The sequence below is a fragment of the Lampris incognitus genome, chromosome 3 (assembly GCF_029633865.1).
Source record: "Lampris incognitus isolate fLamInc1 chromosome 3, fLamInc1.hap2, whole genome shotgun sequence".
In the NCBI taxonomy this organism is placed as follows: Eukaryota; Metazoa; Chordata; class Actinopteri; order Lampriformes; family Lampridae; genus Lampris; species Lampris incognitus.
This window is the reverse complement of record NC_079213.1, coordinates 88,367,259-88,394,200: the sequence shown is the minus strand read 5'-3', so window position 1 is coordinate 88,394,200 and position 26,942 is coordinate 88,367,259.

The window sequence follows — 26,942 nt, the reverse complement described above, 5'->3', positions numbered from 1 at the left end:
TCCAAATTCAGAGAGAGAAGGCCGCATTTGAAAGAGCCTTCAAAATGGGACAGCCTTGGTTGCTCTGCAGTGATGCATTTGGTCTTCAAATTCAGCTGCAAAGGATGTGGACACAGCTACAGTCGCTAGTTAAACCGAAACACCTGCAAGAAAGTCAAAGAAAGTTGAATCAGTTCATCTGGACACAACATATACGTTGTGTTCAGATAACTGACTCAACTTTCTTTGATTTTCTTACCTGGATTACAGAGCATGCATAAAAACACCTGAAAGAAAGCAGTCACGTTGTTACTGCAGTCATCAACAGTATCTCCAGCAGTATATCCAGACGTGGCCACACATAGCTCCAGCTTGGTGATAAAGTTTGCTGATGACATGATAGTGATGGGCCTGATCACCGACGATGACAAGATGGCATACAGGAGAGAGGTCAGTAATCTAACAAAGTGGTGCCAGGAGAATAACCTCTCTCTCAACGTTGACAAAACCAAGGAGCTGATTGTAGACTACAGGAAGAGAGGGGGGAGGCTGGACCCCATCACCATCAACAGGACTGCTGTAGAGAGGGTCAAGAGCTTCAAGTTTCTCAGTGTCCACATTACTGAGGACCTCACCTGGGATGAACACACCAGCCATGCGGTGAAAAAGGCACAGCAACGCCTCTTTCAGCTCAGGGGACTGAAGAAGTTCAGCATGGGGCCCAAGATTCTATGGGCCTTCCACAGAGGCACAACTGAAAGCATCCTGACTGGATGCATCACTGCCTGGCATGGGAACTGTGCTGCCCACAACCACAAAACACTGCAGAGGGCTGTGCAGACGGCTCAGGACATCAGTGGATCCAAGTTTCCCTCCATTCGGGACATATACAATGGACATTGTGTCAGCAAAGCCCATAGGATTATCAAAGACCCCAGCCACCCCAAATATGGACTGTTCCAGCTGCTACCATCAGGCAAGCGGTACCACAGCCTCAAAGCCCGGACCAGTAGGCTCCAGAACAGCTTTTTCCACCAAGCAACGAGGCTTCTGAACAAAGAACATTAAAGACACTAAGCCTGGTGCCAGATTGACTGGTACTGACCTATGGTCTTTAGTGGATCATCAGTTTACACACACACACACACACACACACACACACACACACACACACACACACACACACACACACACACACACACACAGATAGCTTGGCATACACAAATACACACAAATATGCAAACAACTACACACACGTGCACACTTATTAAGGCTGGGCCTACACACACACATAGCACCTTACCAGACAGGCTTGCTGGGGGTTTAGTCCAATTACATTGTGGCTCATTTGTAAACAGCCTCTCAGAGCCAATCGAGGATTAGTCAGGTTGGTCCCACCTACATTAGTTAACCCTTTACTGGTATTTGAGACCTTTTAGATGAGACTTAATCGTTGTTGTTGGGCAAAAAAACCAAAACAACAAACTCCCGCAATTAATCGACAACTCAACTACTTTTTGGGAGTAGTTGACGACTAATAAAATGAAGCAGTCATGAATGCTCTAACCTACACAGACATATCTCCTTTTCACTTCATTAAATGAGAAGTGCATGGTACATTCATGGGTATCTTCATCTGTTTACTCAGAAAATGTTTTAAATGAATGCAAAATAATACCGACAATATTCTAATTAGGTTTGTCTTCAAAAAAATGTAATGTCTCCTTCAGATTTTTTTTCTTTTCTTTTTTTTGTAGGGGGGGTAATGAAAACAATTCTAACAAGAAGTGAAGCAACCCAATAACCTCCTGAAGAGGAAAAAAAAGCCATCCTTCCGCTGCATCACTGAAGCCAAACAACACGATGGCTCTCTTTATCTGTGTTCATTGTTTTTTGTTTTCTTCCACATTCTTGTTTATTAGGCGCACATTTCAATAGGAATACCATACAACACTGCACTATGGGGGACTTTCACCCAAACACAATAGCATTCGCATGCGACAAAAGAGCACAGCCATTAGTGCCATCCACCTGCAACCGAAACCACTGTGCCCAGTGCCCCATTAGCCCTGACCTCTTTGGAAATGGACTTGACCTTTTAACCCCTCCCCAGTGACCTCCACCGGTCACATGGCCAGCTAAGCCGTGACCCCTCATGACCCCGGTTGGCCATTGAGGCCACAGCTGCAGCAGGGAGGTCAGGCAGGGCTACTGTCAATCACACTTTACACAACTTTAACACTTGGAGCTGTCGGTTGAAGCGAACCATGCTTAATCAGTCCTGATGTGGATGGATCCACCAGGCGTAAAGGGCTGAGACCACGTGAGAGCCCATGAGGATGTCCAGGGGAAACATATATTTCCATAGAGGCAGCATTCAGGATGATTTCTGATGTGTTCGTGGCATCCGAGTTGTTTTTCCCCCTCTGTATTTATGTTGTTTCTTGCTCTCTCCAGAGCACTCTGTTGTGAACCTGTTGTATCATGTGAAATATCCAAGTCGTTTTAACTTGACTCATGTGTGTATTCACGAAATATACATTTCTACTAAAATTGTTATTCACACACACACATCACTCCCACCACACCGAAGGTCTGCCAGCGTTAGCACTCCACACTGAGAACTGAACCCAAGCAACGCAAACACAGAGAGTGTCTGAAGAAATACAGCTGACATTTACTGAATAGCACTGAAATAAAAATAGTGAAATATGAATCCAAGATGTTTTTTACCTCTTTTGGCCTCTACGCAGATTCAACTCATTTAGGGTGTGTTCAGGGTCTCACAGCTCTCTCCCTCCCTCTCTGTTTTTCTCCCTCTTGCTTTCACACACACACACACCCACACACACACACACACACACACACACACACACACACACACACACACACACACACATACAAGGAAAATCCCTACACCTCACCACAATTTGCTATATTGCAAATTGTTACATATTGCTGCAGTTACTCGGTACAGCAGAAAAGGATTTAACCGAGCACTTAGATAAAGTCCTTACTTATTTTCCATAATCCCCCATAGTCCCCATATTAAGGGGTCTTCGGAATAAATTTCCCCGAGGGTAGTTAACTTTATACCTGGATTAGGTTTAAGTCAGGACTTCAGACAACTTTGAATTGGAGGACCTATCAACATAAAGTAAAAAAAAACAAAAACAAAAAAAATAGCGCTGACATTTCCCGGTTGCGTCTGTGCGCAGCTACGAGGCTTCTCTATTCTACTCTAATAAACTCCTCTCTTCCCATTTCGGTTGGAACTTATTAGTTTGATTTGGCAGCAGGTAAAACCAACAGGACCCTCCAATACAGACGAGCCCCAGTGGCACCAAGTCAGCAGCATGGCGCTGGTTTTCTTCACAAGAATAAATACACTGTGATATTGGGGTCAGAGCCACTAGCTGAGCGCCATGGCCGACTTTCAGGGAAACACAACTGTTTTTGTTTCTCTGTGCCCGTTTTCCTCGAGCCACGTAATTAGCCCTGTCGTCCGTATCGCACGACCACCGCGGCCGAGCCAACACAAATGTTACAGCAGTAATTTGAAATTGGGTGAAATAAAAGAAACATCTCAGCTCACAAGTGCCTAATGAAATGAAAAAAAAAGAGAAAAAAAGAAAAGAAAAACAGCCTTGGGTTATTGGGTTATTGTCATTGTTCAAAGCCTGTGCCGCAGAAAAGCATGGATTGTCCCAAAGGGCCTTATTCACTCGCTGTGTTGTCAGTGGAAGGGATGAGTGGGTGGCCTGGGGAACGCCGCACAAATGACATGCTTGTTTACACTGCCTGGATACAAATGACAGACTGAGGTCACAAACTCAGAGAGAGAGTCTCAAACGAAGCATCTTACATGCAGCCATGCTGGTCGACAAGATTGGGCGTTTCACTCAGAGGGTTCATGTCTACTCCCGGTGGGCTGTGACTGATCTGGGCCGCCTTGCCCCAGCCTGACGTATGGCATGAGATCGCTCTGGTTATGGGAGTGTAACTCCGGCATCGCCTCAGCATCACGTTCTGATTGTGAAAGTTCAAACAAGCGCTCCCCGAGGAGGGGTGATGAATCCAAGCAGAGAAACCCAGAAAGAGGGTGCCCCAACTAGGACGGGGGTGGGGGTGGAGGAGGATGCAGTTTTAGTGGGGGGAAAAGAGGAACGACAAAGGAATTCTTAAGCAGATGATCATCCTCAAATCTTCTTCACAGCTGTGGAGCAGACGGGGCCAAAGTTCAGAAGCTTTAAGCGTCTATCTGTCCATCTATCTGTCTTCCATCTCGTTATGTGTCGAACACGTGGAATAGTTGGAAAGGGGGTAGGCGGATAGATGGATGCCGTGGCTGCTGAAGGATAAGGTGTACACTTATCGAGCCAAAACATTATGACCACTTATCAACCGAACAACGTTGATCATCTCCAAACAAGGGTACATGTCAAAGTTAGGGTAGATTAGATGGTAAGCAAACAATCAGTCCTCGTAGTCAACGTGTTGGACCGAACTGACGGAACATCTACTGTGGCATAAGTCCCAGAAAATTTTAATGATGATTACAAGACGAATGTGTCACAACACACAATGCAATGCACCCTGCTGTGTATGGGGTTACGTAGCTGCAGATTGGTCAGTGTCCATGATGACCCCTGTCCACTGCTGAAAGCACCTACAGTGGGGACGCGAGCGTCAGAATTGGACATTTGAGCAAAGGAAGAAGGTCGCCTGGTCTGACGATCCCGTTTTTAGATCACTTGGATGGCTGTGTACGCATGCGCTGTTTACCTGGGGAAGTGATGACACCAAGATGCACTGTGGGAAAATGACAAGCCGGTTGAGAGAGTATGATGCTCTGGAAAATATTCTGCTGGGAAACCCTGGGTCCGGCCATTCATGTGGACATCAATTCGACACGTACCACCTACCTAAACATCGTTGCAAACCAGGTACACGCTTTCATGGCAACGGTATCCCCTCATGGCGGCAGCCTCTTTCAGCACGATACTGTGCCTGCCACACGGCACTCACTGTTCGGGAATAGTTTGAGGAACTTGATGATATGTTCAAAGTGTTGCCCCGGCCTCCAAATTCTCCAGATCTCAATCTGATTGCCAGGTACCACAGGACACCTTGAGGGGTTCTATAGAGTCCATGCCTCAGCGGGTTGGCATTGTTTTTGGCAGCACACGGAGGACCAACAGCATATTAGGCAGGTGGTCATAATGTTTTGGCTGATCAGTGTTGACATGCTCCCAGTACAATCAAATTCTGTTTTGACTCTCTTTCATAAGCTTATTTTCTACCAGAAACAAACAAACAAAAACACACACACACACACACACACACAGAATGTAAGTAATGCAGACAGCACGATGCGTAATTGGCTGGGAATGCTACAAAGGAGAGCGCAGCACAGTTCACAGCCACACACAGGAACCAAAGCAGGCAAGAGAGACTGAAAAAAAAAAGGTGTTTTGTGAAAAATCCACCTCATTTTTCCATCACCCTCCTCCTTGTTATGTCTCTCAGCTCAGGCCCTTAGGATGCCATGACCCACACAATGAACCGACCGGACATCCAAATTCAAGTGTGCTAGCTTCTCAAAGGGGAGAGGGGCCGGGAGACAGACAGACACATTGAGCATAGACGGGCAGAGAGAGACAGAGAGGCAGACCTCAATACAGAGTAGCTCAATCTCAGGAAGTGGGAAAATGATGAGAGACAGCTAGAAAGAGGGAAAAAAGAAAAATGGAGGGAGAAAGAGAATTTGAGAGGCCGGTGGAGAGAGAGGAGAAACAGGAGGGAAGCAGAAAGAGAGAGAGAGAGAGATCAGACCTCTATGTCAGAAGCATCACCGACAGGAAACAAAATATATGATGAGAGGCAGGTGGAGAGAGATGGCGGTGGGAAAATGAGGGTGCATTTGCGAGAAGATGGATGTCACTTTTGCAGCAGCTCAGTGCATACCTTCTTGACTCATGAACCGCTGTTACATCTAAAATTTGAGAACAGGCACGGGAAATAGATTGGTTTTTGCCAGCAAAAAGAGGTTGCCCCAGCTGACAGCGAGACAAATTCCTGTCCGGTAAACGATTAAAAGCGATTCTGATTTGGAAATGACAGCGCCGCTGAAGTTTCATCTGTCTCATCATGCCACCCTCGCAGAATCTGTGGGGTGGGGTGGGGGAATAATGAACACATCACAACCGCCATGTCCCCCAGGCACTTTGTTTTTCCTCGAGAGAGTATGAAAATACCAAAAACAGAGTCGCAATAGGAGGGGGGCGAATAAAATGAGCGATTGTCTGTGTGGTTTTAAGAGGGATTCTGTCAGTGGACGACACTGAGGTGTACATCCGACAAGCCGTTATTCACAAATGATGGGAGAGAGGAAGAGGGGGTGAGAGGAGCCAGGGAGACGAAGAGAGAGAGATGGTGGGGTATTTATTCCCAAGGAGAAAGCCCGGGCCAGGCATTAATCCTCTCTTTCGACAGCTCCCCCCAAAAAAAAGTTTCTCAAGAACTGCCATTTTCCTTGAGCCATTATAATGCATCAATCAAGTGCAAGCATCGACAATGAATGTTCGGAAGAATGGGAAGAAACACAGCGGGGTTTCAGGGGACCCGGCTGGGGAGATATTCGGTGTTATTCAGCTGTATTCTGTCAAACATCACAAAGGGATGGATGTAAGGGACCGAATGGAGCTCATTTTGAAATCACAATCCCTCATACAGGTTTTCTTTGTGTAATGATGCTCATTATGATCAATGGTTTGCTTTACCAAGCACCTAAAAACAAGCTGTACAGTCATCAAAGCAATGAAATTAAGATGTAAAGATGTTTATGTCGACTGTTTGAGACAAGCCTACCTACAGCACCAAAGCTGTCTTGACTCTGCATGAATTCAGTTGTACGCCTCTGAGTTTTGCCCCCTTCGGTAACACGAAACACAAAGTACCCCCCCCCTTTTTTCCTCCCCAATTGTATCCGGCCAATTACCCCACTCTTCCGAGCCATCCCGGTCACTGCTCCACCCCCTCTGCTGATGCGGGGAGGGCTGCAGACTACCACATGCCTCCTCCGATATATGTGGAGTCACCAGCCGCTTCTTTTCGCCTGACAGTGAGGAGTATCACCAGGGGGACGTAGCACGTGGGAGGATCACGCTATTCCCCCCAGTTCCTCCTCCATCTCGAACAAGCGCCCCGACTGACCAGAGGAGGTGCTAGTGCAGTGACCAGGACACACACCCACATCCGGCTTCTCACCTGCAGACAAGGCCAATTGTGTCTGTAGGGATGCCCGACCAAACCGGAGGTAACCCGGGGATTCGAACCGCCGATCCCCATGTTTGTAGGCAATGGAATAGACCACCACGCTATCCGGACACCCCCTAAACACAAAGGTTTACCCTCACATCCTTTCACTCAGCAGTGGCACAACTGACCCCAGACAAATCTTACCTGGCCCATCCATTAACGATCACACATTGGCTACTGGATTCTGCATTTTATTCTCCTTCTTTTACTGACCTGGACAAAAAAAGAAAAAAAGAAAGAAGAAAAAAGGATGCATGTTTTAGTTTTTTCTCCAGAACTTATTGCAGCAATCCAGACGCTCCCCAGGATGTCCCAATTTTGCTCCTGCAACTCATTCAAACCTCAGCAGTAAGAATATTTGCACAGATGAACACAAATTCATGAATTCATCACACCCATCATAGTCTGTCTTTACCAGCTCACTGAAACTAGTATATTGATTATCAAGTCCTCCTTCCAACTTTGAAAGCGTTACATGGCCTTGCTCTACAATAAATAACAGATTTCTCCTACATTTCTGCAAGCCACAGGACGCAGTGCTCCTTATTACTTGGACATGCACGAAAGGAAAACAACTTAGCAGAGGCCTAACCCCCCCACTCCCCTTCTGTTTGAGAAAACTTCCTGCCATGGTCGGGGAAGCAGAAGGGTTTTTTCTGTGTTTAAGGTGAGAGTCAAAACTCATTTAACCCAGCTGATCCATCTTAACTCTCACCTTACCAGCCACCGCTTTGCTGTAGACTTAACTTTCTGCTCAAGTGGACTAACCTAGGGTCACTCACTGCTCTCATACCCCCCACACACACACGTTCTTGTACTTCTGTCTTTGTGAGGACCCCTCATTGACTATACTCATTCCCTCACTCTTAACCCTAACCTTTATTCTAACCTTAACCCTAAACCCACATCCTAACCCTAAAATAGACTATTAAAGAAATCCAGATTCGCCAAAATGTCTTCACTTTGCAAAAATGTCCTCACTCTGATGGTTAAAAACTCAGATTGGTCCTCATAAAGACAGAAGTCCAAGAAAAACACACACACGCATGCACGCACGCACACACAGTTTTTGTTCTTTCTGGATATTATCTATGACTTTTGCTCTCTATGAAGCAACTTGTGATGAGGTTACATGGTAAAAAAAACTTTAAAAATGCATCTTTTTTGACTTATTATATTCAAGAGCAAAAAAAAAAAAGAAAAAAAAAAGACTTTTTTCGCCTGGCTTGGATAAGCGCAAACTGATACTCAAGCACTCACTCGACTAACAACCTGCATGTTTCTGCAAACAGAATAATAAAATGTCTCCTCTCTATCTCTCCTATGCAGGAGGCATATTAATATCCACTAATCTATAATGCTGTAAATGTGTCTCTTTCCTTCTCTGTTCTCACATGTACGGCAGAAAACTATATTAAAAAACTGGGAATCATGACTGACAGTGCCGCCCATTCAGGTCTACTGGACTTCCTTGTTGCTGCGTTAAAGTGGCAATTGAGAGATCAGGGGGCAGATATTTTGAATTATTGCTATAGAGCATTTTTGGGCCGGTTGATTGATTGGGTAAAAATTATTTGCTGGAGCTATCAAGAGAATAAGTCTTTTTTATCACTTCCATCTTCCATTACCATCTAATTGATGACACACAACTTATGCTTAAATTTTCTAATTTTTTACTGGCCTTTAAGTGTGTCTGAATGTTTTTAAAGTTCTGTCCAAGTCCAGTTCTGCAATAATTCAGTGCATGAACTAATGGGGGAAAAAAAGCAGAAAGCCAAGCTCATGCACATCATATACATTCATCCGTTCATATATACGGATGGGGTTGGGGATGAGTTGTTGCCTCAAGTGAAGGAGTTCAAGTATCTCGGGGTCTTGTTCACGAGTGAGGGGAGGATGGAGCAGGAGGTTGACAGGTGGACGGGTGTAGCATCAGTAGTAATGTGGATGTTGTACCAGACCGTTGTGGTGAAGAGGGAGCTGAGCCGGAAGACAAAGCTCTCAATTTACCAGTCAATATTCCTTCCAACCTTCACCTATGGTCATGAGCTCTGGATAGTGACCGAAAGGGTGATATTGCAGATACAAGCAGCTGAAATGAGTTTCCTCCGTAGCGTGTCTGGGCTCAGCCTTAGAATAGGGTGAGGAGCTCGGACATCCAGAGGGAGCTCGGAGTAGAGCTGCTGCTCCTTCGTGTCAAAGTAGACAGTTGAGGTGGTTCGGGCATCTGATTAGGATGCCTCCTGGGCGCCTTCCTTTGGATGTTTTTCGGGCATGTCCAACTGGGAGGTGAGCCCGAGGTAGACCCAGAACTCGCTAGAGGGACAACATGTCCAATCTGGCCTGGGAACACCCAGGGATCCCCCAGGAGGAGCTGGAGGGTGTTGCTGGGGAGAGGGACATCTGGAGTGCCCTACTTAGCTTGCTGCCATCGCAACCTGATGATGACTAACCTGATGATGACCATCACGGCTGATGATGAGATGAGATGAGATGAGATATTTGCCATTTTCATCGAGGTTTTTTATACATAACAACAAAAGTCACATAAAAAGCATTTGGATGGAAACATAGTTAGTGATGCAAGTAATCGCAGTGTTCATTTTCTTGTCAATGGAAACCTGATCTGACCTCATTTGTAACTGCAAGATTTGGTCCTGGGCCAAGACCAAAACTTACAATTACAAATGAATTGTAGGACCCCATAGTTGGTGTCAAACGCAAGCTAATTTTGATTGTAACATAGTGACTTTGATCGGCAGCCATCACAATCACATTACATCACAATTTCATCACATTCACCTCGCAGTGGCTGTTCTCATTTTGGTACCTCATCCCTTGGAGAATCATGGGTCTCCTGATGTAGATTATAAAATACAGCTTACTATGTTGCCTTGAACCATATGTGCTGCCCATTTTTATTGATTTATTTTTTTCTCCCTTTTTCTCCCCAATTGTACTTGGCTCACTACTTTTCCGAGCCGTCACGGTCTCTGCTCCACCCCCTCTGCCGATCCGGGGAGGGCTGCAGACTACCACGTGCCTCCTCTGATACATGTGGCATCACCAGCCGCTTCTTTTCACCTGACAGTGAGGAGTTTCACCAGGGAAACGTGGCACGTTTGAGGATCACGCTATTCCCCCCAGACCGACCAGAGGAGGCGCTAGTGCAGCGACCAGGACACATACCCACATCCAGCTTCCCACTCAGACACGGCCAATTGTGTCTGTAGGGATGCCCAACCAAGCCGGAGGTAACACGGGGATTCGAACTGCCGATCCCCGTGTTGGAAGGCAATGGAATAGATCGTCATCACCCGGATGTCCATGTGCTGGCCTTTTGCCATTATCCACTGGTAATCTCCAGAAGACCAGATGTACACCACACATCACTTGATGAAATTTTGCATTAAAAGATGTTTTTATTTTGTTGCATCTTATTTTGGGAGTACAAAAAACCAATGCACATTTTAACTTGATCAGTGTGTGTGTGTGTCTGTCAACAGCCCTCATTTAAAATAAAATGCGCACAATGCCATCTTTTCATCATTGTTTTTCCTTCATTTATTGTGAATGCTATACTATCAGCATGAACACCAAAGCTGACATGCTGTCAGCATCACACAGGTATGGACTTTTCTTTGTTCACTGCATCTGGTCTGATAAACGATGGTGAAACCAGTGCACTGGAAACCAAATTTAAAACAAATAATGTCAGAAACAGACCTCAGAGAATCCCATTCTGCATAATGACACATGACATGCAGATGATATATTATGTCATACTTTAGGACTCTAGGAAAAAAGATCTGTACAAGATGACTGTTAAATGTGAGATGATTTTCATTTTATCTGTGTTGATGCTGTAAATCATCGTTAGTGCAGTACAGTGTGCATTGGTTGATGTGTGTGTGTGTGTGTGTGTGTGTGTGTGTGTGTGTTGCTATCAGTCAGCCGTTTTTCATGCAAAAGTGGTTAATGCCAACATGAGAAGTATATAAAAAAGATGAGTCAATCTTTTATCTGATCGGTCTGCTACTTCAAGAGTCCAATAGCTCTCCATAGCTAACGTCCTCCCAATTCACAGGACTGGAAAACCCATTTAGGGCACTAATAGTAGCTTCACTGCAACCTCACAGACAAAATGCATGAACATACAGGCACGTGCGCGCGGGCGCGCACACACACACACACACACACACACGCACACACGCACACACACACACACACACAATACTGCAGCCAGTCTTCATTTTTGACAATGCAACCAATGCTGGGGTAGCAATGTGGCCATCATAGACTGTCCTTCAAGCATGGACAAATACACTTGGCATGTAGCCCCCACCCTCCCTAAACACTACCCAATCCCAGCTATTCCACACCTTCATCTTTGGAATGGCCTGCGATTTAAAGCTCACCACAGCTCAAAGAGGAGGGCTGAGACTGTTGACCAGGCTGGACTGAGTCAAAACCAGACAACAAACAAGTTTCTTGACACACACCCATTTGTTTCAATGACAACTGTGGCTTCTCTGGGATGACGGGACAAGAGAATCAAATAAAAAGAGGGTTGAAAGAAAGTGAAAGAACAGAGAAAAAGAGAAATCAGAGCAGAGATGGAGGGATGGAGCACAGATCGAGAGAGGACATATTGAAATAGGAGTGTAAAGAGACAGTGACATGAGCTAGAGATACAAATAGGAAAGAGAGAGATGGAGAGAGAGATGGAGACAGAGAGGAGGTGAGCAAGGGAGCGACAAAAATGGACAAAAAGGGAGTACAATGAGATTCTGGTGCAAGTAGGGACATGAGAAAGTAAGAAAGAGGAAGGGAGAGAAACCTGTAATTGCTTAGAGGGTCTGTGCTTGTGTTGTTCTGTGTTTGCCAGATGCTCCCCAATAGCAGACAGGGCATACCGTTGGCATAATTAAGCAAGTGAATGCCAGAAAGTCTGATGAATCACCTTGGAACAGATGAAAATTAGATGCTCCATTGAATAACGATGCAGGACGAAACTAACAGTCAACCATTGACTCCAAACCTTTTGACATGGTGCTGCACGGCTTCAACAGGTGAAATGTGGCACCCACAACATCTTAGTCAGACGTCTGCTTCCCTGTCAGGGTCATTGATGTTAAATATTTGTGCACTGTTGTTAATGTGAAGTCCTTTGCAAACCACTTCTACCAAACAGTGTATTTAAATCTTCTCCCATTTCAATAGGGCAACTTGACATTTAACTTACATGTCTCCCAACTGGATCCATCCATCCATCCATCCATTATCCAAGCCATTTATCCCAGCCAGGGTCACGGATGCTGGAGCCTATCCTAGCAGTCATTGGGTGGCAGGCGGAGGGACACCCTGTACAGGCCACCAGTCCATCACAGGGCCGATACATTCATACCTAGGGACAATTTAGTATGGTTGATTCACCTGACCTACATGTTTTTGGACTGTGGGAGGAAACCGGAGCACCCGGAGGAAACCCACACAGACACAAGCAGAACACGCAAACTCCACACAGAGGATGACCCGGGACGACCCCCAAGGTTAGACTTCCCCGGGGCTCGAACCCAGGACCATCTTGCTGTGAGGTGACTGCGCCACCATGCTGCTGAGTGCCAACTTTTCAACTGGATAATGTTCTCAAAGGAATCAGGAGTGATGCGGATTTTGCTGTATTTTCTTCTGGATGTGTAAGCACGCAGTTGTTTGCTAACATGTCCAAGAACCCGCCAACTCCATACATATTTCTATATTATCGCGCTTGCCATCTCTCCTCTCTGTGAGCTTCACCTTCCCAGCTCCTGAGTTGCAGCAGAACTTTGGGGGTGGGGATGTCGTTTTACGGTCCGGATTTTGCCAACAAGCTGAAAGTGAAAGCAAAGCCTGTTTCTGGTTTAGAAAAACAGTAGACCACGGTATTGAGTCTCAAGTCAATCGGCACTGCTAGTGACAGGATTGGTAATATTAAAAATATTGCTTAATGCAACTGTAAAGCTTATATGTAGTGTGGGGTGGCCATTGGCGGCGCTAATGGTTTTTTATTGGGGGGGTGCTCAGTCGGAGCTTGACTATTAACTGGGGGTGCTACGGAACTGTGGATATATCAGTATACGCACGCATGACCAAACGCAATCGCACGTGTTAAAAGTGGCTAATACACAGTGAGCAATACAGAAGTACGACAGCATCACACTCGAGCTCAAAACAGCGCGCGCACACACTGTATGCGCACACACAAACAAACATACACAGAGCGGGGCAGCAACAGAAACCTCGTGCACTGCTGTTGGTCTAAAAACTGCGTATCAGACCTCGATCCAGATCAAAACCAAAACTGTGCAAACGCGATATAACACGACGCGACTGCCATTTCTCTCCAGCATCCCAAGAACCGTAACAAACCGTTAGATGCCTAGCATAACATACATCTCCAGGTACATAACACTTCCATATATGTGCTGTGTATAACTTGGCAGTCAGATAAACGCCTTCCTAACATCAAGACTCTGAAGACAGGTGGCTCCTTATCCACAGGTTTATTGACGTTGCAAGGAAGGTGTAATGAGCAGGTTTTGATATGTAATGAGTGCACATGCGCAAGTGTGGAGACTTGAAGAGATACCTAGTAAAAGGTCAACGTTAAAAAAAAGGAAAGGAAAATGAGATGTGAAATGTGTGTCTAGATATGAGATGTGTGTCTAGATATGAAATGTGAAATGTGAAGTTCATTTAACCAGTTTACATATGCTCACGTTTACAGAGATGTTTAAGGTGCCAGCTGTTCCCCTGCCTTGTTGGTAAAATCAGCATTAGGCTTTATTAATATATGATTTAATTTTTCTGTAAAGATCCTGAAAGTATCAGTTTAAAAGGGGGAGATGTAGTGAGCAGGTTTTGATATGTAATGAGCGCGCATGCGCTGAGTGTGGAGACTTGAAGAGATGCCTAGTAAAAGGTCAACGTTATGCCTTGGTCTCCAGTCCATTCATTACTAATATAAGTACAATAAAGTACAAGCCAGAAGGGTGAAACTAAAACACATAAAAGGCATAATCGACACTATGCTTGCGTTTAACATGTACACAATGCAAATATACCAACTGTCTTTAACATGAATTAAATCCCCTTGTTCTTTACTGTTATGGGTTGTATTCGTTGTATATTCAACTCCAAATGTAATACATGGTATTGTGGCGATACACATTTGAGGGTAGATTCATCAGGGGCTGCTGCTCCTTTAATTAAGGCAGACATTTTAAAGTGCTGACGTAGGCACTGCTTGGGGTTTCCGGGGAGCCATGTTTGCAGCAGCCTAGCGGTTAGCTGGTTGCCACGAGAGATTGTGCTGTATCGGTGTCGTTTTGTGTGGCGAGGAAACGGAATTGACTCGACTCGATCTCTCCGTCTCCTCATTTCTGCACTCCCACAGCATCATATTTTAACACGTAATCAATTATCTGTTCATTCATTTGTAATCGCTCTTACATGAACCTCCAATGGCATAGGAACTGTGTAGCCGTTAGCAGTACTAACTCGGGAATATTTCTATCTAAAGATAAAACAATCAATACATACCCACGATGCTCTACCATAGGCACAAGACGTATGCGGACGTCGCTGGACCAACTCAGACACAACAACAGCAAAACAATAGCTCTTCGTGTCTCGCTCACTTACTTCCTGATTACTGGTTACATGACATTACTTCCTGTTACTGACATCCTGTGATTCTTAATACAGTTACCAAAACATAATACAGAAACACATAAAGAATTACTTTCGAAAACGGAAACAAGAATGCTAACATATTAACTGAGTTGTAACGAAAAAAATAACAATGCTGCCGGTTCCCGAGTAAGCAATGAGTGCACAGCTCATTGAATAAAGAATAACTTACAGAATAAAAATAAAGAATAACGGTAAAGCATGAGAACAACTGTTATGTGGCAATACCTGGCCTAGCAATACGGCGCCATTATAAAACAGTCACTCACCATTGGACGTCTTCATAGAAGAACAATGCGTCTGTTATTTTGACTGTTGGCAAAGGCATCGATGATTTCATCAGTGTCCAAATCTTTTGTGCTCCTGGTGTTTATGGCCAACAATGCCAGGTTACTGTTCCAGATGCCCCCACTGATGTTCCTCAGGTACGGTTTCAAACGCCGGAGGCAAGAGAAACTCCGCTCGCAGCTTGCTGATGACAGGGGAAGTGCTATATTTTGTTTGGGTTTTTTTTCAAGAAAAACAAATCAAACTGAACAATTACAACTGAAAGATTATGATTTTTTTATGCATTTTGACATCACCAAATCGCATTTACCCACATCCTGCGCCCCTCAATCTACTCCTACCCTGTCCCGCAGGCCCCTTCTCAGAACAGAATTAAACCATATTACAGTAGGTTAAAAAGGAAACAAAAGGAACTAAAAAAATTACATAAGTAAAAAAAATAATAAAATAGAATAAAGAAACGAGTAAACAAATAGAAGAATAACTACTGTACTGGTATCTGAGCCTTTTTAATGGTCTTTTGGGGCTTCATCGGGTTGGGTAACTGCTGGATGTGTATGTGGTGGGCAAGTCGCAAGGTATTCATTCACCCCAGGCCGGCCCAAGCCTGATATCTATGGTGCCATCTTGCCAGAAGGGAGGGAATCAACATATTCAATCAATTGCTTCTAGTGAGAATAAAACCTATCAGAGGAGCCCCTCAGTGTAAACCTTATTTTTCCAGTTAAGTAGAAACAACATGTCCCATAGCCATGCTTTAGTAAAGGGTGGCTGAGAGGATTTCCAAAGAATGAGGATTTTTCTAAAGAGGCAAAGGCAATAACATTAGATTGAATAGCTGTTGTAGTGATTTCGTCTCGGGGGCTACCAAAGATTGCTATGTGACGGGATGGACAGATTTTCAACTTCAAAATTTCTGAAATCATGTTAAAAAATTAATGCCAGAAGCCAGTTAGTTTGGGACATGACCAGAACATATGAGCCAAATTGCAAGGGGCTAGGGAACATCTTCCATAATATTTATCCACTTTGCTTGGGTAAAGTTTGGCAAGCTTAGCTTTGCTATAATGGAGTCTATGAACTACTTTGAACTGTATGAGACTGCGCCTAGCACAACTAGTGGAGGAGTTGACAGCTTCCAGAGCCTTTTTCCAGAAAACATCTGAAAAAGTGGTCTGCAGTTCTTTTTCCCAACAAACTCGAATCTTATGAATGACCGACTCATCCGCTGGGGATAAAGGTCGTAGAAATAGGAGACATGGCCCTTGGATAACGTTCCCACCTTGAGTAATAAGTCTATGATACTAGGTGGGGGAATTTGAGGGAAGGGGGCGGGGGTTGAGTTTTACCTAAATTTCGTAGCTGAAGGTATATGAAGAAATCACAACAATCTAAGTTAAAGGCCACACGCAGTTAATCGAAAATGGCAAATAGACCATCTATATACAAGTCTCCCAGGCGGCGGAGACCTCTCCTTTCTAGCAAGGAATACTGAGGATTTATCGTGGCTGGCATAAACAAGTGATTGTTACTGTTACTTCCCATAATAATCACAGGAAGTGTTATCAGTTTATACAAGTCCATAAAGACATCCTTGTATGGGCTCATACGTGACAGGAACTCCATGGTGCTGTTAATGGTGAGTCCTTGCTCTTCTTTTCTTTGCAGCAGCTGGCGGACCTAGTTTAACTCTGCAGCCAAATTCTCTTCATTGATTCCATAATACGAGGACACGGCTGTCACATCCATCAGTACATCACTTGCTTCAGTCTCTTCATTTCACTTAAGAGTCTGTCAGTAACAGGATAGAACGAGTGCTTTTGCATGTCATCCATAGCATCTTGTCTTCTCTCTATTGGAGCCTCAACTACAAAACCCGTGTCAACCAAGTGTCGAGGTGGTCGGGCCTGTCTTTTCTCATGCGGTGGGCTCTGTGCAGTGATGCCAGCCTTCAGGCTCAGGTCCTCTGCTCGCTCTCTAATATTTTTCCATGAATCATTTGTGCGTTTTTCAGAGGTGGCAGAGATTACGGACTGGGCCAGGTCTCTCACCGATGCTAGATCAAGATCGGGTGGCTGCAGCTGATCAGACATGAATTTAGTCACATGAATAGATCTTCAAAGAGATTCAGATGCAGGACAAACTGCTCGTCTATGATAGCACGTATAGCTCTTGCCTCGGCCTTCCTGTGTGGGTTCGACTGGTCGATCATGTCTTGCAGGGTAGCTCAGATGGATGGAAGAGATTTCTTGATCGCACAGAGTGTGGAATACTGACATGCCCAGCATGTGTTGGATGACTTTTTAAACTCTACGGGCTATGCTTTCGGTTCAAGTTCTTTCTGCTTTTTCATAAAGATATCATGCACAGTGGATCCAGAGAAAAAATTATACAGCATTTGCACGTTTCGAAAAACTCAGCTGAAGTTTTCATATTGTTTACACAGCTACCAACACCAGATTAAGCCTATGAGCATGGCAGTATATATGTAAAGTGCTTGTGGCACCTCTTTACGGACTTTTTCTTGCAACCTGCTGTTACATCCTGACATTACGGCCGTGCTGTCATAACTCTGCCCAATACATGCGTTGAGATCAAAGTTGCACTGACTGAGAGTATTTTTTATACTGTTCAGTGGGGAGTCTGCATCCAATCCATCAGCTGGGGTAAAATTCCTTGTGAATAGCTTCTTTGTTCAAATAACGTACCACGGCAGACGTTTGCTTTCTTACTCATGTCTTTACTCTCATGAGTGCAAAATACTCTGCCTTCCTTACTTCATTACTGAGTTCTTTTCTCAACTTATCTGCCATTACAGAAAAAAATCTAATTTTTAATGTTGTGGTGTGTGTAGTTGCCATTTGATGGGTTATTGGCCATCTTTTTGGCTACTGCACTGCCAGACATACTGATTACATGCAGCAATTCAATGAAATCCCCCCTATTGAATGACTGCTCATCCTCAGCGTGGCCTCGCTGAGCGATGCCTTGGCATGCTGTGTAGTGCAAACTCTCCACCACGGCCTTCATGTACTGCCGATTTCCCTTGACAAGCGCCGAATGCCCCTTATCAAGCATGCTCACTATTTTAGAGCCGCTTTCCTCCTTCATTTTGAATTCCGTCCATGCCTCCATTGAAAATGTGTGCCCCGTACTTCTGTTATGAGCCTTAAACCTGGCTGTAGCTTTTCGCCAGTTTTGGAGGCCGGTGATGGTGAACGATGACTTGGAATGAAATCTGTGCTGACCTGGTCGTAAAAAAAAGAAAAAAATGCCTGAATGTAAAACGAAAAGCTACGTGATGCTATATTCCAGCCAGACATATTGCTCGAACCAGCTTCCACTGAAACTCCTTTACTGAGTCCTGAAACGTTTGTGATCAGTATGCTTTAAGAATTGGATGTCTTGGCCCTTCCTGTGGATGTTGGCTAACGTCCACGTTAGCATCCATGTTGGCCGTAGCATCGTCAAACTGATTCTCCTCCGGCTCTGGCTGATCTCCCATCTCTAAACTTGTTTCAGGAGACTCGCTATCAACTGTTGTGGGTTGATCATCCACAAAACGTGACCGTTTGGAGCCCAAGAACGAGCCATTTGGGATGATATTGGTCACCGACTTCTGCGTTGAGAATGTGCCTTCTATCATTAAACAAATCCAACCAGCCATTAGCGAAACACACTGCTTTTTTAAGCACGATATGCGTGGGGGTGCTAGCAAACGTACCATAAATAATGTATTATTGGTCATCTGTTAATAAGACCAGACTGGTCCTACTAATAGATGACCGCTAATGACCAGATAATGCCACACAGCCGAACAATTAATTTAACTAATATTGTAAATTGTTTTATTAATTTATTTTGTAACTTCTTCACACATTTCATTTTCACTGAATAACATCAATTGTTTGACTGTGGGATGAATGTCACACAGTCAAAAAATTAATTCAATTGACTTAATTTACAATTAATTTGTATTGTACATTAATGTATTAATGTCTGCGATGGACTGGCGACCTGTCCAGGTTTTTCCCCGCCTTCAGCCCAATGAGTACTGGCTCCAGCACCCCGTGACTCTCATCAGACTAAGTGGCTTGGAAAATTAATGAGTGAATTAATTTATTAATGTATTTTGTCTTTGGGTTGTGGGAGGAAACCGTAGCACCTGAGGAAACCCATGTGATGGCCTGGTGGCCTGTCCAGAGTGTCTCCCTGCCTGCCACCCAATGACTGCTGGGATAGGCGCCAGCATCCCCGCTACCCTGAGCGCAGGATAAGTGGTTTGGATAATGGATGGATGTATTCTGTAACTTTTTCACCCTTTCCATTTTTTTCCACTGAATAAAATTACTTGTTCGACTGTGTGACAACCAGATAATGTCACACAGTCGAACAATTAATTCAGTTAATTTAATTTACAATTAAGTTATATTGTAAATCAATTTGTTAATTTATTTTCTTCACACATTTCATTTGTATCACTGAATGAAATTAATTGTTCGACTGTGTGACGACCAGATGATGTCACACAGTTGTACAATTAATTTTAACCAGCGACAAAAGTGAAAAAAAAATTAAATGTGTGAAGAAGTTACAAAATGTCTTGGGGGTGCTACGAGGGTGCTAAGCCCCCCCCCCCAGCGCTGCCTCTGGGGGTGGCTTTTTATGCTCACTGGAGGTAAAAGTTCATATCACTAAAACATAGGGCTGACCTGGATGCTTCGAAGCTTCGAAAACAGTACAGGATGATGGGTTGCCATGGTGATATTGTATTTTTTGCATGATTTTATTTTAATTGAACATATTTATTGAACACATTGCAACACATTATATAGAGAAATGCACATTTCAACACATTATACAAAGATACATTTCAAGACATTATACAGATAAATACACATTTCAACACAAAATACAGAAAAATACATCAGTCAAATTAACAGGGTACAGAAAAAATAAATTACATTTTACAAAATTGTTGTGTTTGTTTTATATAATTCAATAACACACACAAACACATGCACACACACACACACACACACACACACACACACACACACACACACACACACACACACACACACACACACACACACACACACACACACACACACCTTGTATTTTACTTTGTGTAGGAATAAAAAACAACTACTTAACCATCTTAACTTTGGACACGTCTGCCATTGTCAGCATCATTTGCCGGTGTCGTCTGATTTTACCGTCCTGCTGTCATCCACAATAATGACATCCGGTGTCCAAGTGAACACATGCTAGTCTGTTCTATGCCCAATGCAGCGTCATGGGATGTGACTTACAGCTGGTTTGGCAAGACATCCAAAAAAGTCAACCTCCCCCCCCCCCGACATAGGGAAACTTCAAACACCTTCGAATACTTGCTGCCGAATAGGCAGAGCCCCCCCCCCCCCAAAAAAAAGTTACATACAGCCCTGCTATAAATAATAATAAAAGGGTTGAGAATGAGTTTTACAAATTTATCCAATAGTATATGATTCTTGTCAACCCTTCCCTGTTTTTCTCTTTGGTGTTTGTGATGATATAGTGCAGTACGCAGGGAGCGTCTTTACAGCCAGCTAATGGAAAAGCAATGTGAGCATGTTTTTTTCTTAACTTCTCAAAAGAATTAGTTTAGCATTCAGAAAGAATCAGATACATGTGAAGCGAACAATTAGACTCTCAGTTAAATTTCAGGTTTTTGGATTATCTGTGATTTAAAATCTGATCTAACCTAATCTAAGCTAATTTGCCAACTCCTGTTATGATACGTGTGTGGAGTCAGCAATGTGGAGTCCATTCTGAGCAGCTGGTAAATAAGTAAGAGTAGCTTTGTAATGCAGACTAAAATGGCATGTTTTGCCACTGCAGCAACACTGGTCAGGTGGATGACACTCACAACCAAGGTCATGTGTATTGCATCTGTACCGCCATGGTGTGCAAGCTTTTTTGATTTTTTTTTTGAGTTGCACAACTACTTTGGATCCGGTCATCTCTCGAGGCCTTGATTTCAGCAACCCCGGACGATTTCCCTGAGATTCGTCTCAGCGTGTATTTCTGAAGGAGCGTTCCACGAGATTCACCCAACGTTTATTATGTGTTTTACACAGCAGGGACCTCCTCGCAGTCAGCTTTCAAAGCCTTCCATAGGTGTTCACTCATTGGCTCCTTCTCATCTCACTAGATCCCATGCGCCTCCACAGCCAGTGAGGCGCACAGCAGACGTGCTGCCAGAACACGTCCCGGGAGAGCCGAGCGCTTTTTCAGCGGCGGAGAGGAGTGTTTCCTTTTTAATTGCCTTTAATTATCTCTAAATTGGTATGGGGGCGAGGGATCGCCGTGCGTTGCTGCTCCTCTCTCGCCAGGGCCTCCGACACGTCTCAGAGAGCTGCAGACGTGTAGCCGTTGGTGCAGGCATGGGTGCGTGAGTGCGGCTTGCACAGACACGAGGGCATCGAGTACGGTTTTACTATCACTAAAAGGGGCACGTGGTGTACGCTTCTTCATGTCCATGTGCGCACATGCACACACAAACAAACTGTCGGAAACACATGCATATCAAGGGTCAACTGAGCAGACACAAGCTAGCTAGAGGCACACCATGATCAAGTCAGCTTAGCCGAGCACAACAATGACACGGACCGCAAGAGTGACTGAGCATAAAGTAATTCAGCGGCAATGAGGCAAATCAAGAAATTAACCAAAGCATGGCCAGGGTTGAAAAGTCCAGCCAGTAATTTCTAATTGTTGTGGTGAAAAAGCTAGAGCTCATTGACTCTGACTCCACTGACAGCATGTGCGAACAGGTAAGAAAATAATCATGTCCTTAAAGCACAGCCGAACTTCACCGAAAAGAAAAAAGAAGCGGTTCAGTGGCGCAAAATGGAAATAAAAAAAAAAAGTCAAATCTGACAAAACCCCGTGATATCTAGGTGCCCGGGGCAAATCACTCTTTCAAAACAAAAGAATCACACAGGAGACAGATAACCTGTGGGTGAAGCGTGACCATCTGGGAAATTGATATTTAAGTATCAGGTCTCACTCCCTATTTTCCATACCATCATTCACCAAGGGGAATCTGGCTGAAAAAAGAAGACAGATTTCAGCCCGCGTTTTGCAGACAGGTTTTTGTCATCATGGTGGTGTGGATGAATCTGCCCTGACCCTGGAGCTCCCTCGTCATCCATCTTCAGCCGGACATTAAATGGGCCGGGACAGAGAAGGCCAATGCAATTGGATGTGCCAATTGTGATGAATCCACTGCTGGTTGTTGGGTAAAGTTGAGTGGTTTTTTTTAGAGAGGAGGCCCGTTCTTAAGGGACGTGATGGGAGAGGAAGGTGAGAGAGTCAAGGTGGAAAGGAGATAAAATGTTCAGTGTGTGTCCGCATGTGTGTGTGTGTGTGTGTGTGTGTGTGTGTGTGTGTGTGTGTGTGTGTGTGTGTGTGTGTGTGTGTGTGTGTGTGTATGTGTGTGTGTTATTCCTATTGAGAAAATATAGAAAGAAAAAAAACAAGTGTCCTCACACACGCACACACACACACACACACACACACACACACACACAGAAAACCTGGCCCCTTAACAAGGTCAGGCCTGTACCCTGGTAACAATCGCAACCCATTAATATCCTGGAAGATCCATTGCTCTGGATATTGACTTGGACAGGCCCTCTGAAGCTGATTGTCTTTGGGCCTTTCAAGCCTGTCAGTTTCATCCCGTACAGCTGAGAGAGATCGGCAGACCAGCAAGACAACTGCATCCATGCCTACCGTTCTCTTAACAACCACCCACCATTACACTCTGCTCAGAATAGTAATTGCATGCAGAATGCATATTATGTGAAAACTGTTGAAACAGGGCGAGCCCGGTGAAAGCAGTAAATGGGTAGGTGTAGGGTCAGAGGGGTCATAAAGACACGGCCATGACAAGACACTGCAGACAAGCACTGTCACGGCCAGCTGTGTGTGTGTGCGTGTGTGTGTGTGTGTGTGTGTGTTGGGGGGGGGGGTTGACTGCTGTGAGTAATGGCCCCTGCGTGACAGGGCCTTGGGAAATGGAGTCGAAGCGATCGATACGTTATAATGTTAACAACGATCCCTCCTCCCATTGTGCTGCCCGAGACAAATCTATTAAAGATCTGTCCCGTCGTCAGCCTCTCGGAGGCGTCCCGCCATCCGCTCCCGCTGGCGAAGAAAAGGCACGGGCGAAAGAAAGCAAAAGAAAGAAGGAGGTGAGCACCAAGATGAGAGGCAATTTACGAAGCCTCAAAAAAGGGTGGCGCCGAATAGCGAGTCGCGTCAGATAATCTCTTGCTGTGGAATGGGGGAGTTGTTTTCTTTTTCTTCCCCCCATCTCTCCGGCTATTCGCTCCAGTCGATTCGCGGCTTAATGGAATGCGTCTCCGAGCCAGATGATCCGCTCTGCTGCCGCATCGATTACCTATTAATGGCGGAGTATCGGCAAACACATTTTGACGTCTCTGAAACCAGTGCGTTTGAAAAGGGGGCTCAGATGACACTCCAGACAACCACACGCTGTCTCCAACAATGATCTTTGTACAGACTCACAAAAGAGGAGCTTCATTAAAGGGGACATCGGTTTGCTTTCCATGCAGTGGACAATAGCTCTTGATGTATATAGGAAGGCATTTTTTGAAATACTTTTCAAAACCCCAGGGAATACTGCTTCCAGTGCCGGGTTTTGTAAAGAGAGTGAGAGATGCTGCAGGAAATGTCGCCATTGTCTCGGGGAGTTTCAAATGTGACGGCCTAAACGGTCCAGCATGTCACTAAACCTCCCCCCGAGACCATGGAGAGGGAAAAAAAAACCAAAACCAAACCAAAACAAAACAAAAGATTTGCCCTTTTCTTCTGTTGAGGCTCGGCGTTTGTGCATGCGTGTGTTTGTGTCTCCGTGTGTCCTTCAAACCAGGATGGACGGTAAGCATGGAGGACGGACGGTGAACAAGAACCATGTCTGATGTGGCACATGTGGAATTTTCATTAGTCAAGTCAAACAGTCACACATGCACGCAACACCCCCCTGCGTGACAAGGACCGATGGGGGAAATATGGTTGGCTGAGGTTGGCGAGGATGGAGGTCAAGGTCTCAGCTGCCCCAGGACCTCCCACTTTCACCAGCCACCAGCCCACACACACACACACACACACACACACAAACATTTACAGAGATTCTCCCAATGAGAAATTACCAGTTTCCCCCCCGGGGGCAAATATCTACATCCTACTGATGGCGCATGATGTCAGAGAAGGCAGGTCGCCTCCTGTCTGCCTCTATTTCAGAATAAGCTTTGATTTACCACAGAAACACATGCACACACACACACATACACCACAATACAGATCTACATAACTGACGATACAAATAGGCCCGGACTTGCCCCCCCCCACCCCACCCCTTCCTACCCCACAGCCAGGCCCTCAGACCCTCTGTAACCCCAGCAACTGTACATTCTGAGGTTTTACGATTTTGACCTCATATGCAAGTGCCGCAGGGTTGCATGGAAGGGATCAGCTTAAGTGAAACCCCCCACCTCGCCCTTCCCCCAATGGCCCCCCAAGCTGTTGCTACAGATCAATTCCTCCTTCCTTACAGATGTGAGGCTGAGGTGTGTGTGTGTGTGCGTGTGTGCGTGTGTGTGCGTGTGTGTGTGTGTGTGTGTGTGTATTTTGTGTGTGTGTGTAGGGCACACTCCTGGTGTCAGTGGCCCCATGCATTCTGGAATGTCACACTCCCCGGCACTTGACGCCACCAACTTGTCAATGAGATGGATAGGCCTCTGATGGTGTTGGGGTCAGAGTGAGATGCGTATGTGTGGATCCTTTTTCCCTAAGTGACACCCTCACTCTCCTATAATACCCCCTCCCCACTGCCGTGCCACCACCTCCACTCCCCACCTAAGACACCACGCCATCCGGCCCCGACCAACTATACCGCTATCCCTTAAGACAGCACTGGACCCCCCGCCGACTCGACCTCAGCGCCCTCACCACAGAGGTCTTTATTAACACTTTTATTTTAAGCCCTGCACCCAGACAGCACAGGTTTGTGTCAGCAACCCCCCGACAGGAGGAATCCCAGTCGAGCACCCCCCCCACCCCGTGCCCCATCACTCAACCATCAGGCTGGGTTCAGTTCAAAATGGGCCTGAACACCAACAAAACGAGTGTCATACTGACCAAATATCAAGTCAAGACACTGATTCTGTCTACAGTGTCATTTAGAGATCTTGCCCGATTGAATCCGCCAGCTCAAATTTCAACGGGGCTAAAAGTAGAGACGAGATTCTATTTCTCGTTCTGAGTGGCCGGCTTTTTTAATTTCCCACGTTGTCAAACGTCGGGCTCGGGTTTGAATGTTAAGCAGGCTATAATTCAAAACAAAGACCGGAGTGGCAACACTTGAAAACATTTTATGTCCCATCCGGATTTGAATATTTAATTACGCCGGTGTCTGGTGTTACGACTCTCAAGATGGCTGCTGAAAACCTGTCATTACTTAGTACGTGCCAAGTCCCACCCAGCCCAGGATTGGGTTCACACGTCGGCGGGTGTTAATTTATGTTCCAAGCACAGAGTCGCGTTCAAATTCCAATCAATAAAGTGTCCCGAGGGAGCCGAAAGATTGACCTGCCATGGAAATCAATTTCTTTACCCTTAGCCAGTGAGGAGCCTTATGGAGCAGGGTTCTCCTGACAGTTGCTGCTGGCCTTCTGCTCTGCATCTGCAGCGCGAGTACTTGCTGTATGTTCAACTTCACATAAAAGTGATCTAATCTAATTGTCCCTTCACATGCCGGGAATATGAGAGCTATCTAAACCTCGGGATTTAAGCACAATATTTTAAGTAGCATGAAATTCTAATTGGGATAACATCATATTTGGTGTATATCTTAAAAGAAGGCTCTGGTATTGAGTTTCCCTCCCACCCTTAACCATTTTCGAGGCATGTCAGTGGGCATTAAGGGAGGAAACTGTGTGTTCTGTGGTCTGGATTTGCTGCTTGAAGACGTGCAATGGCTTTTTGGCTCATCATATTTTCCATAAAACAAATCATTCCGAGGACCGAGAGACAGAAAGACAGCATTTAACCCCCACGGCAAGACCACGACTCATTCTGGGCCAGGAAGACGAGACACGGCACAAGATTCTCGCATCTGCATTCTTGCAAGCGCGCATGTGTGCAGGAACGCACACGTACTCAGGAGTGTGCACACGCACACACACACGCACACACACACACGTGCTCTCTACAGACACGGAGATAGTCAGACAGATGAATGCACGGTCACACAGCCTCCTAGTGTGATATAACCGAACCCTAACCCCTTAGAGCTGATCCCACATCGCGAAGCAGTACTTGATGACTGTGTGCTGAGTATAAAGGAATGTTTATGTGTTACCAAGGTCTTGAGTTGCTAAGGTCGAATGTCCAAATTGCTCTAATAGCTATATAAAACATTGGACCCTGTCAGTATAAACAATCACACACACACACACACACACACACACACACACACACACACACACACACACACACACACACACACACACACACACACACACACACACACAAATACCACTTACATA